The sequence below is a fragment of the Poecilia reticulata genome, chromosome 5 (genome assembly GCF_904066995.2).
Source record: "Poecilia reticulata chromosome 5, P_reticulata-male-v2, whole genome shotgun sequence".
In the NCBI taxonomy this organism is placed as follows: Eukaryota; Metazoa; Chordata; class Actinopteri; order Cyprinodontiformes; family Poeciliidae; genus Poecilia; species Poecilia reticulata.
The window spans coordinates 30,108,503-30,120,689 of NC_088834.1; the positions used below are offsets into that span (position 1 = coordinate 30,108,503).

Here is a 12,187-nt window from a genome sequence, read left to right on the forward strand (position 1 = left end):
TACATCAGTTCTTCTGTTTCTTTTTTGTGTATCTGCTCTGTCTTCTCAAACCACCGATCTTTCAACATCCCAGCCATTATTAATAAAAGGCAACTCTAAACAGGTGGGATATTTGTCTAAATTTAAAGGCACTAAGTCAGTAGTGGGCAACTCCAGGCCTCAGCTGGTCTCTTGCAACTTTTAGATGTCTCTCTACTTCAACACACCTGAGTCAAATAATGAGGTCGTTAGCAGGACTCTGGAGAACCTGACTGCACTTAGGCGTTGATTAAGCTTTTGGATTCAAGTGTGTTGGACCAGGGAGACTTCTAAGAGTTGCAGGACACCGGCCCTCGAGGACCAAGTTTGCCCACCCCTGCACTAAGTGTTTTGACTGTTTTGCAGTTTGCTGGAAGTTTGTTCCACATTTGTGGAACATAGAAACTGAATGCTGCTTCTCCATGTTTGATTCTGGTTCTGGGAATGCAGACCAGAACCAGAACAGCTGAGAGGTTTGGAAGGTTGATACGACAACAGCAGATTCCTGTTTTTTAGTGAGATCACGAGCAGCAATACTGTGGATCAGCTGCAGCTGCTTGACCTGTGAAGAGACTGTTGCAGTAATCAATACAACTAAGGATGGTGAGTTTCTCTTCCATCTTAATTCTGGAAATGTTCTTCAGGTGATAAAAGGCTGACTTTGTTACTGTCTTTATGTGGCTCTTAAAACTCAGGTTTGCATTCAGATTCCGGGGCTGATCTCTAGTTTCCAGCTGTAACAACTGAAGCTGTGTGTTGACTCTAGATTGTTCCTCTTTAGGTCCAAAGAATAATAACATTGGTTTTGTTTCTGTTCAGCTGGAGAAAGTTATAGCACCTCCACACATTCCACACTTCCATTCCATTATAGTTCTTGAATGGATTCGGAGTCACCTGGTGACATAATGTAGACTTGTGTGTCATTTGCATAATTACAGTTACTAATCATATTTATTGTTATAATCTGAGGAAATGGGAGCTTGTAGATATTGAATAGAGGGGTACCCAAGGATTGGACCTTGAGGTATCCCACATTTGACTGCACTTTGAATTGCCTTGCTGCTGAAAATGTGCTATATAAATAAAATTACCTTATCTTACCTTACCTTCTGTCTGCTCTGATGAGAAGTCCAATCCAGCTCTCTATTAGCTTTGTTAACATATCACCGTCAACAGTGTCCAATACTAAGGAGATGTCCAACAATATCAACACTCTGGTTCTTCCACAGTGTTTATGTATGTACCCTTCATTGAAGACTTTGTGGTTTGTTTGAAGCTGTGAACCAACAATGATCAATGATAGTACTAGTAATAGTACTTTTGCTTTTTACAACCCTTTATTTTGTAATGAGAAAATTTTCTAAATATAATCCTGTTCTCAGTATTTGTTTAACATAGGGACGTAAATAATGGAGCACTGCCTCCTAAATCTATTTCTTGTAAATAGTCTCGTTTTATGTTATGTTCCCTAAGGCCAATGGCATAAAGGTTTAATAATTCATAATTAGCATTCGCAAAAAACATTATAAAGTTAATTAGAGTGAAGTTGTCTGAAGGTTGAAAAGATCTGCTTTGGTCTCAGTCCCTCTCAAGCTAGCTGTTAACTTTAGCCTGTGAGACACACTCATTTGCATGGGCAATAATGAAGATGTAAATAAAATATTACTGCTTACTTTTCAACTGAAAGCTAAATACTAAACTGTTCTTTTAGCCCACAATAAATTCCACATCACAATGGTTCAGACTGGTGCTAAAAACAAGGCTACACTTGGTCTCCCTCTTTATATTCCATAGCCGGATGACCCAGTCTGTCTTGGCAAACCTCACCAGATCCTTCAAAATATGAAGATAATAGACTTCTTTGGGAACTGGGAAGGGGAATAGAATCTAAAAGCTCCTCCCTATATACAAAACCCTTTTAACCAAGCTCTATTAACCTCACCGTAGCATATTACCAAAGCGGAGCACTATGCTCTGACAGTGCAGCCTTACTTGCACTTTCTGGAGTTTCTAAAAGTAGGAACTTACTATCCTGTGAAAACCACTTCCAGTTTGGGTTCAGGAGGCTGACGGCCTCTCCACTTTTAAGATTAAGTCTGAAGACTTCACTTTGAGCTTCTGGTGTGGGCTCTGGGGACCCTGAAGCCTGTATTAGACCCTCACTGCAGGTGTTAGATCTGGTATATGATGCACCGAACTCCTCCTCTCTTCTCTCTGTGAGTTTGTGTCATTATAACATCTCATTAACTTTGTGTATCCTGTTGTTCTATGTGCTTTTTGTCTCCATATACCATGATGGTGTCATCTCTTGCTTCAGTCAGAGAGGTTTCAAATGCTCTGGTAGCTGTTTTGTCAAAATTTGAAATTATAAAATTGCATATTTGTTTCTGCTTTTTTTATATTGCTTAATGTTTTTATTTCATTTTCAACTCAATCCAAAAACACTGTATGCTTTGGATTTGGGGTTCAATTCATCTCAAGGTCATTTTAATCCAGTTATACATGCCTTCCAATTAAACCCAGTTATCAAGTATTACAGTAAAGTTCAGTTTATTATTCAAATTGGTTCAAAAGATGTTCTATTTAGAGAAAGGTCAGGTACTATATAAGGTTTCAAATGTTAATCAGCTGCATTGACATTCTCCCTACATTTGCAAGTTTCTTTGCAACTTACCTTCCTGCAACATAACTCAGTAAATCTTTTGATTTTTGCAAAATGGTTGTTTACCTGCACAAACAAAGCACAATATTTTAAATATAGTGAGAAAATTCTATTTTGATGGGTAAATCATCTCAAGTCTGAAATATAACAGTCATTATTTAATAGGAAATTAAGCAAAAAAAGCCTTTTAATCCATGTTTTACAACTACATTTTTTTCCTATTATCTTTGTCTGGATTTTTTGTGTGACTTTCTCAGCAATGAGAACAAGATAAAAATAAATAAATGATAATAATAAAAAAATCCTGCTTTATTTAGCTATGTTTGCTGCCAAAGTCGGCAAAAGTCACTAGATGTTTGTGGTCTGATTTACTATGAATTTAAATCAAAAGCAACAAAACATGGTTAACTTAACAATGAATGTCCTGTACCTTTGTTTCCCTCTCGACCGCCGTTTGTGTTGTCAGTATTTCGTTTTACAGTGAAACTTTAACCAACTGAATTTCCTTTCCACATGTGTTCCAAACTTTAATATTCCGCTGAAGTAAAAACAAAATAATTAAAAAAAACACACACACACAATTTCGCAATTACGGAATTTTCATTAAACAAGAAATGCAATTAAAATCACAGTTTGTTCACGCAATATCATTTAAAAAAGGCTGCTCAATTATCCTCTTACCACTTCCTGTCGTCTTCGTCATTTCCTCCAGTGGCAAAGTTGTTGATCATACACTGTGTGTTGCGAAGCAAACTGTTGATACGGCCGGAAACCCGCCTCACCATAGGGCCAAAACTTTATTTTTCAGCCTTCTTTCTTTCCTCTTTTTTTTCCAAATTCAACTGTTTCCATTAAGAAAAAATATTTTTGAAATGTCACTCTAACTTGTGTGGATTGGACTGTTTGGGATGCTGGAAGGTGAAACTCCACCCTAATCTCATTTTTAAAATCATAATTATGGTATATCACGCAGGAACTGAACTCATGTTTGCTTATGAATTGCGTCTCAGATTCACATCAGATTAAACTTTAAGACCATGTTTAAGACCACCCTCTACTAATCCACGGAGACACAGCTGATTGCATGAAACAGCTGGCAATAGTTTGATAAGAGGGGAGTGGTCTGAATCTGCCTGTCCTTTCTTGGTGTGGGAAAAAAAAAAGCATTGGCACTTTAGTAGTTCACTGTCGGGAAGTCTTGCGATCCTCTCTGCCACTGCAGACAGCGCGGCTCTGCGCACATCGTCGCTGCGGTGTCTGTCTCCTCTCCGGAACAGGTAAGACATCCGTCTAACTTGACTGTAGCGTTCCAGTTACAGGCGAACCGTTCGGCAGTTTTAGTGCGACATCCTGGATGTTACCTGCTCCTGGTAAGCGGCTGTACTGCTGCTCTCTGGTGCTTTGGTCCATTTTGCTGCTTCTGGCTGCTGTTTTAAAAACATCTGATCTGATACGGCAACAGGGCTGGATAACATCAGCATCCTGAGCGCCTTCCCTCACGGCTGGAGGGGAAAACGGGGTTTTACACTCGGTTGTCCACGTAGTGCTTCACTATATTGCCTTAGTGGACAGTTGTGAAGATGTGCTGGTTTAGCGGACCGATGCTTGGCAACGAAGGCTCACAATGTGAATAATTTCTTAAAGAAAGCATGAATATTCCGCTTCATTTTACCTTTGGGTTGATTTGAAATAGTCATAGCTCCAGGTGTTGAAAAGAGAGATTTTATTTTACTTTGGTGTCCAGACCCTGAAACGTGACGGAAAGCTCTCACCTAGTGTTAATTTTTTCTCTATCTCTGCTGCTTTTTCTGCTATTACACAATAGAGGGCAAATTACCAAGACACTCACCCCATTCATCTCACCCAGGCAGGTAATAAATATGCCATTAGTAGGTTTCTTTCAAATGAAGTCCCCTCAAACAGACTTCAGTAATCACACTTCTCTGTCACCGACTCCACAGAAATGATGATTAATATGACATTTTGTGGCTTAATTTTTTAAAGCACTGACTTGATAAGCTCGTCAAGCAGTGGAGCCCCAGTGATTACTCTGAGGAGGGGCCATCGAAAGGGGCCCATCTTGTCCTCATCAGATAATAACATTAGCAGGTGAAGACGGGAGTAACCAACCCCCCACGTCATTTAAAAGCAGACAGGATAATGCAACACAGAAACAACACGTCTGAAAATGGTTAAAAAAAAGTGTGCATTTATTTTTGATTAAGTTGAAAATTAACATTCCCCATTTGTATCTAATGCCAGCATGGGATTTTATGCACTTTATTTTTTATAAAACTCGACGGTGACAGTGGTGCCCCCAGTTGGGGGCCAGGGAGGGCATTGGACTAAAGGAATAAAGAGTCAGCAGCTACAATCAACACAGAAATGTTAAAATACAAAAATGAAAATAAGCCTAAAAAAACATTCTGTGGGTGCTACTGCAGTTAGGGACATGTCTTTCTGAATAAATGGCAATAATTTTGTACTTGTACATTTTCTGTTGGATTCAGAACCACTTCTGTCAAAGAACCTGTTGCTCTTTTTTTTCTCAAGTGTTTTAACCTCTAAAAAATTACTCTGTAGTTGCGATAAGAAAAAACAAAAATGACGATTAAGTCTGATAAATGCTACTCCAGGTAAAAACAAATCAAGGTGGGATCTTTTGGTAGCTCTGTGTTGCTTTAATATGACAGTTTGGTTATTGTCAGGATTGTTTTTGTGTTTGCTTTTCCACCTTGTTGTTTAGTTTTTGTTGATCAGTCATTTCTTAGTATTTAATTAGTATAAATCTTTCGTCCATTCTTTGTGTTTAGTTCTTGGTGATTTGTTGTATTACTCCATTTCTCTCTCTCTCACCTTGTTCTCTGCACTCCCTTCATAGCTGCACCTCTTTTCCTAACTGGTTAAATACTGGCCTGCAGTATTTACCCACCTCTCATTCGCTCCTCTTTTGTTACCTCATGCATTTGATCCACTGTGGAGATCTCTTAGTTGGACAGATGAAAAAAGACTTTATAGTAATGTTATTTAAGATGTTCATTTTGTTATTTGGTTTTGATACTCAGGCATATTAAATATATACATGACATAAGGATATACTACTTAAGCTGCCTTTTGTGGGTTGAGTCTGCAGTCCTAATAAGACTGATGTGTGGAGCTTCTTCACTGTCCATGCCATGACATTATTTTTTTGTGGTTGTAAAACATTCCAAACAGTTGAACCTGTCTTTGTCTTAATAGCAAACAGAAAAGTGTAGTTATTTTTTATCAACCAGCTGACTAGGAGGGGACAGCAACACGTGGAGGAGGGATACCACTGTTATCTCATGCTTATTAAAGCTGGAGGAGCCCCAGCTGACTGGTGCTTTCTCTGGCATCTCACTGGAAGGACATAATGCCATGGAAACATGGTGAACATTTTTTAGCCTTTTTAATCAGAAACCTTGTTGCACCTTGATGCTGATATCTGGTCCACTCCTGGTTAAAACTATTCAACTTTTGACTTGAACATAAACCTACAACTCTGGATAAAGCAGTTTTGTGGGTAGAGGTGGGCGAATCCATTCAAAATATCAGTAATATCAGGACCAAGTTGGTATCTGTTAATACTAGCATGGTAAGATCAATACTGTGGCTTCAGATTCCCTCCTGACATTTTATTTTTGTATCTCAGTTCCCCAAATATACCTCGGAAAGGAATGTTTCGATGTGCTCTCTAATTTTTTTTTTTGTGCACATTTTTTATATTAAAAATGCACACAAATTTGTTTAGTGCTTATTTTTTCTGTTTGTCAAGTTATATGTTGAGTCATCACCTTGTGCTGCCGGGGTTCTCTGGGTTTTTGCTCACTAGTGGCAGTCTGAGCAGGAAGGTAGCTTCTGGCTGAGGGCTAATCTTCACAGGAGTGTTGGAGATAACAGTGATGAATGGAGCGGTTGGGGTGGTTTAACACCTAGAGCCGACTGTTGTCTGCCGGGGTCAGGCTGTGTGATACTGGAGTGCTGCGTGAGCCAGCTCCTCGCATGTCTGGGATTTGGCAGTTCTTCCAGCTTCAGGTGGATGATGGTGGGCCCGTCTCTGTTTTCTCGGTGTGCAGAACCGTTGATGAATGCCGCTTTGCTGCTCAGGCAGTTTGTGCGTGCTGTGACGTGCTTTTGTTGCTTTTTACTGATTGCTTCCTTTGATTAACCGATTTCTTTGATTCACCAAAACAAATTTTACTGGACAATAAATTGTCCCAGAAGTCATTGTAATAAATGCTAATATTGTTGTTTTGAGACCATTTTTGAGTAATATAATGCAGAAACATTATCAAGGATCAATAAACCTTAAATTCTAATAAGCATTTAACACTGCAACTGGAAGATATGTTTGAATATCTAAAATGAATAAACTAAGCAACAGAAACGACAAATGAAATGAATGATGAAGTCTCTGTAAACAAAATTGTCTTTCAAAAAAGTCCCAGTTGAGACCAAAAGAACCAGTCTGAAGATTTTAATCATCCAGTTTAGATGGAAAGAGAAAACAGTAAATCATGGAAATGGAAATTGAGTTTGTTTTAATTTATCATACAATTAATTGATTGTTTATTGTGACAGACCTACTGATGGCGTATTAAAATAAGTGTCACAATGGGAACAAATTATTTTATTCAAACCTGTATCCTTAAATGTATGTACCTTTTTTAAAAATAACAAATATCATATTAAATGGTTATTATTTCAACATTATTTTATACAGGATGGGATTAGGAAGAAAAGGTTCAGCTTCAACTTATTGGAAAGTTCCTAAAGAAATCAGACTTTTTATATAGGTCATGAAATCTAATATATAAACAAGAATCTATATTAATCAAAGTAAAGACCAGAAAGTGTTTTATTGTTCACTTTGTTCCAATTCTAACTTTTTGATCTTTCAATTGGAAAAAGCAGCACATTGTATTTATTTATTTTGGACAAATCTCTGTGAGCTTTAATCGGAAATGTCAATCTACTTTCTATCAATAATTTATATTGGACAGTAATCTGAAATCAATTTTTAAACTTGTTCCATGTAACATTGAGGCTTTTATTTTAAATTGTCTTTGAGTTTTATTTTGAAAAACTATACAGTAAATTTTTAGTAAGTAGCTTGCTTCCACCACTAAAGAGAAATCTAATCTGCAACACAGATTTTATCTTGAAAAATGACTAAGCTTTATTTTGAAAGTCCAAATTAAGCTCTTAATTTGGACAGGACTATTTGCAATTTGAATCTTACTCTGATAATAGTCTGTTATTATCATTACCTTTAATTTGAAAGTCTAAATTATTCCTTCTGTTGATGTTGCTTCAACAGGAACTTAACATGTTCTGTTATCGTTTCTATGAAACGATGTAGTTTGTGTTCCTCAATGCAATTCACAGGCACTAAGTTCTTTCATTGCTTTGACTGCCACAGTAAAGACAAATATATTAGTTGGGAAAACATATTTATCTTGTGCTAAATTGTTCCATTCTACACCCTGCATTATCAGGATTGCAAATTACTCTTGTAAAGAATTGCTTTAGTCCACAAGACGCTCTATATCTGAAATCTATAGTTTCCGACCAGTTTTGCAGACTAAACACTTTGCATGAAAAGGACACTGAAACGGAGTTCATGGTTTATAGATGAGTTCATTTTTGAGTTTACACATTTTTAGCCTGGACACACACATGCACACACACAAACCATTTACTACATTGAAAATTGTGCTTTTGGTATAATATAGCTTAACAGATAGTGATTCGCTCAAAGAAAAGAAACTTATTATCACTACAATCCATCACCTTCTCTGTAATTTTTTCTGTAGTCTACCAGATAATTACAAAATTGTCTTGTAGACTTGGTTGTTGGAAGAACATAAAAAATATGCAATTTTTTTAGAAAAATTTTTCTTGCTTTTTATAAATGTTTAATTATAGAAGAGTCTTCACAAACTCATATCAACATTTAAAAAATAATATAAGCAGGCAGCTAAACTACATCAGTTAATTCAATCAAGTTCATCTGTATGGTACATTTGAGCAGCAAGGCATGTCAAAGTGCTTTACGTCATAAAAACAGAAGTATAAAGTCATGGAACACACAGTCAACAATTGAAGCATTACATTCTGTAGTGCAATCGTTACACGTCAGAATGCTGATTAATGTTTCATTTATAATGTTTCAAAAGCAATTCAACATATCCAAATTATTGGTTTGTTTTCATAGTACCTAGCTAGCCCAAAGGCTAGCTTGAGTTGAAGGCATAGCTAGCTTGAATAATTAAGTTATCTGTGCTACAGACAGCATCTTGCTTGTGAATCTTTTGAAGTTGGAGTAGTGTTTTCTTTTCTTTTTTTTTTTTCTCTAACCACTCCCTGTCCTTCGGTCTACATGTTGGCAACTTCAGCAAATAACGTGACAATGATAAAAAAATTGCACCCTTTAATTCAAATGAAACAACTGAAGTACAAAAAGTGAATATTTAATTTCATTGCATCTTCATGTTTGCCTTTTTTAAGAGTTTATAGTTTGTGTTTAGGTATTGCAAATAATCTCTTATAACACATACTTACTTTGAAATGTTCTGTCAGCTTTCAACATTTTCTCAACTCAAACTGTGCAGGCCACTGAATGACTGACTGCCCTCCGGCCCCTAGCACCAGGCCTGCAGGGTTTCACCAGGCCTGCAGGGTTTCTGGGGTAAACCCTGATTGAATACTGAATGTTCCATCAGATGTATTATCTATTAATATTGATCAAGTCTATTGCAATATATATAATCGATTCATTGTCCAGACCCACTTGATTAGAGTTTTTCTTTCTTTCTTTTTTTTTTTTTTCTTGGCCGACAATTTTATAACGCATGACTAAAAGTTTGGATACCCTAATCCATACGCGTAAAGAATCCTTCCTGACAACTCCAGCAAAGTGTTTGGTTGCAGCATGTGACTTGCTGCTGTGTACCTAAACTGTCCAGGAGAGATCTGCCAGGAAGTGTTCTAACTTTGGCAGGAGTGTTGGGAAGAATCACTGTTCAACTGGACAGCAGCCACATTTAAATCCGATATGGTTTTGGTTTCTTTTGGCTTCATCCCAGGACTTATTTTTACTAATAGGTAAGGTAAGGTAATTTTATTTATATAGCACATATTTAGCAACAAGGCAATTCAAAGTGCTTTACATTAATTAAAAGGAAATACAAACAAAATAAACCATAGGAAAGACAAAAAGAAGAAAGAGAGCTAAAACCTTTTCTGGGTTAAAAGTAATATTAACTATACAATGATGTTACTGTTAAGTATTTCTGGATTCTAAGTTTGTAGTTATTCTAATTTTGATTCAATTTCTGGGTTGTATAATGTTGATCTAAATATTGCGGAATCCACAATTTCTAATATTACTAATTAACCCAGAACAGGATTATTTTAGTTTAATAGGGAGTACTCCACCATTTCTAACAAACTGAAAGGACACATTAGGGCAAATGGCAACATTCAGACAAAACAAAGGGCAAAACGGAGACATGAGTGAAGGTGGTGACGTCACAGGACCACGAAACTGTAAATAATATATTATTTACTGAGTTTGGTAATTTTCTGCTTGCACTCCAGTTCAAGCTGGCATCTGCAATTATTTGTACAGTTGTGTTATTAATAGCCAAAACACGGGTGGATTTAAATTTAAAATGGTTGAATTTATGAAATTGCTGTTGCTTCTCGTTTGTACAGTGGCGCAGTTGGTAGAGCTGTTGCCTTGCAGCAAGAAGGTCCTGGGTTCTATTCCTGGCCCCGGTCTTTCTGCATGGAGTTTGCATGTTCTCCCTGTGCATGCTTGGGTTTTCTCCGGGTACTCTGGTTTCCTCCCACAGTCCAAAAACATGACTGCCAGGTTAATTGGCCTCTCCAAATTGCCCCTAGGTGTGAATGTGTGTGCATGGCTGTGTTGCCCTGCGACAGACTGGCGACCTGTCCAGGGTGACTCTGCCTCTCGCCCAGAACGTTAGCTGGAGATGGGTACCGGCAACCCTCCCGACCCCACTAAGGGACAAGGGTGTAAAGAAAATGGATGGGTGTTGCTTCTCTATTAGGGATTGATTTTATTATTTTAGTGTAGGAGTGCACCTTCCTCTGTTAAGCTTACAGAGTTAAACTTAGTATTGGTGTAGCAATTTGATATTTTATTTCTGTGAAATTTGATACATATTTCTAACATAAGCTGTGGTGAATTAGATCAAATTCTAATCTACTTTTTACATTAAAGGTAGCTCTCACTTTTCCCTCCTGCATTTTAAAAGGAACATAAAATGAGAATTGTGTGTTTAAGATCCTGTTCACACCAACCTGCTTGTTTCTCATATATTGGTCCCTCCCATCACCACACGAACTGAACTTATGTTTTAAAATCATAGTTTTTTTTTTTTCTCACCATGTTGTTTCTATTCATGTATGTATTTTTCTGTTTTGTTTTTGTACATCACAAATGAACTTAAGACCAACTGATATCAGTGGGAGAAAAGGAAAAAGTAAAATTAGATAATTATACAAAATCAGGTCGAACATTTTGAACCCAACTAAACCATTTTAACCAAAAGTTTTCAAAACCCCCTTGGAACTTCAGTCTAAGTGTTGTTTTCATTAGAAAAGTATATCAAATCGATCCTCTCATTTATCTTCAGCATTTCCTTCTCAAGTCATTTTCGTATAATGACCTTTTTTTCAGCCACTATTAGCACTCCAAGTAGATATTTAGCCTTTTTTTGTAGTTAAAGTCCTTCCATGTTCCCCAGTAAAGCCACAAATCAAAAATTTTCTTTTCTTTTTGAAGATGTGCTGCTTGTTCTCCACTGCTGTGTACAGATTCCCTGACATTTTGCAGCAAGGCACATGTTGCATGTGTTTTAAATTTGGTAGTGCTTGGTACAAGTTTTGGAGATGGTGTGTCCTTATTTATTTTCAAACATATGAAGAATTTCTTCATTGGCATTAAGAAGACTGATTTGTGACTGTCTATAACAAATCTGGATTCTGCAATCCAAAGTCATCCTTAAAGTTTTGAACGCTCATATTTTTTTTTCCTCTTTCATTAAAGTTTATTTCTGAGCACCAAAAGTCAAACACTTCCAAGACAAAAACTGAAATCTTCTAGAAAAAAACTTGAACATTCCAGAGTTTCACATTTTTGAAGTTTTTGACTTTTTGATAATTTCTGATTTTTAAAAGTCAAACATTTCTGGCAAACTTTTGGCATTCAGAAATGTCTTTGTTTTTCTAGAAAATTTCTGACAATATTTTCAAAATTTCAGAATTTTTGGTGGAAATGTTCTTTTTTCCCCTTTCTATCTACAACGACCCTAACATGCCTGTAAAGGCCAACCGAATGTTACTTTGTTTCCTGTAACTGCTGTAAGTTCCATGCTTTTATTTTCTCATTTCGTTAATGAAAAACCCATAAAAGGCAACTTGAATTTTAGTTTCAGTCAATAAGGGAACAAGGTA

At 36.9% G+C, this 12,187-nt stretch overlaps 1 protein-coding gene across 4 annotated transcripts in view; it reads left to right on the forward strand.

Annotated features, from left to right (window-relative positions):
• Window positions 1–308: 308 nt before the first annotated feature.
• The window catches only part of cntn6 (contactin 6), a 175,548-nt gene continuing 163,669 nt past the window's right edge, over window positions 309–12,187 (forward strand). For 2 of the 4 annotated variants that reach the window (XM_017304949.2, XM_008410157.3), the window contains exon 1: window positions 3,611–3,957. The gene's annotated coding sequence lies outside the window, so the exon portion shown is untranslated. Of the gene's footprint in view, window positions 622–3,604; window positions 3,958–12,187 lie in introns of those variants that run through there. The other 2 variants (XM_081607452.1, XR_001776630.2) reach the window with 2 other exon arrangements.